Source organism: Chiloscyllium plagiosum, chromosome 5 (assembly GCF_004010195.1).
Source record: "Chiloscyllium plagiosum isolate BGI_BamShark_2017 chromosome 5, ASM401019v2, whole genome shotgun sequence".
NCBI classification, from domain to species: domain Eukaryota; kingdom Metazoa; phylum Chordata; class Chondrichthyes; order Orectolobiformes; family Hemiscylliidae; genus Chiloscyllium; species Chiloscyllium plagiosum.
Genome location: NC_057714.1, coordinates 117987189 through 117988244, shown reverse-complemented (window position 1 = coordinate 117988244; position 1056 = coordinate 117987189). Strand labels below are relative to the sequence as shown.

General features: G+C 61.5%; 1 protein-coding gene across 2 annotated transcripts in view; it reads right to left on the bottom strand.

Annotated features, from left to right (window-relative positions):
- The window catches only part of grinaa (glutamate receptor, ionotropic, N-methyl D-aspartate-associated protein 1a (glutamate binding)), a 95735-nt gene extending 94890 nt beyond the window's left edge, over positions 1 to 845 (bottom strand). For both annotated transcript variants that reach the window (XM_043690909.1, XM_043690908.1), the window contains exon 1: positions 630 to 845. The gene's annotated coding sequence lies outside the window, so the exon portion shown is untranslated. The remainder of the gene's footprint in view (positions 1 to 629) is intronic.
- Between the last annotated feature and the right edge of the window lie 211 nt (positions 846 to 1056).

Below are 1056 nucleotides of genomic sequence, written 5' to 3'. Positions count from 1 at the left end.
GTGGGTTGGGTTTGGGGTCAGGGTGGAAGGCAGCTAGGGTTTCAGGGCTGGAGGTCAGGGTTGGGATTGGGGTCAGGGTGGAAGGCAGCTAGGGGTTCAGGTGCAGGGCCAGGGTGGAGTTCAGGGGCTGGGGGACGGGGTCAGGGTTCGGGGCTGGGGGACAGGCTCCAGGGTCGGGGACGGGGGTCCAGGGTCGGGGAGCGGCTGACGAGCAGAAACCCGGAGCTCCTCCATCTTGCTCCATGTCCACAGGGTGGACACTGCTCCTCCATCATCCCCTTCCCCACCGCCTCTGACGCACCAAAAAATTACCACACGGACAGGAGAAACCCAGTATTCCCGTCCCGTTACTTAGACAAAAATAAAACCCAACGACCCACGGACAGACGATCCGCGCGCAGAGATTTGTTTTCGTTTCAGTCTCCCTCCTTCCCGCGGCGATAACGGCGGCTTTCCATATCGGAACCGAAACCCCCCCTCTCGTTCGGTTTTAAAAGCGGCCTCTCCACTCAGGGCCCATTTCCACCCCCGTCATTATGGAAATATTTGATTTTTTTCAAAACCCATCCCGGGGGGGGACAGGTTCGAGAGATCCCCCCCCGTGTGAGGGTATGGCCGCTGTCACTCACCGCCGCTTTTTTTTTCTCTCTCCGGTAACGATAATCCCGGAGATGATGGGCGGGTCTCTCTTCCCCGCAGGTGCTGCCTCTCGAGGGTTTTTATTCCCTCACGGAGAGAATGGTTGTGCTGACTGCCGTTAATTTGCCTTGTCTGCACCCTCCCTTCCCCCCGGTGCGGCCGGTTATCGCCGTTTATCGCCGTTCCCTCCTCCTCCTCCTCCTCCTCCTCAGCGCAGGTGTCACTCCGCCGCTCGAAGCCGCTTCACTGACGGCCGGCCCGGTCACGCGCCGAGAGAGAGAGCGCGCGCGCGCCATTCACCGCCAGAGGGCGGGGCATGGGGGATGGGGAGAGGATAGGGAAGGGGAGAGGATAGGGGAGGCGGAGAGGATAGGGAAGGGGGAGGGGAGGGGATAGGGAAGGGGGAGGGGAGGGGTT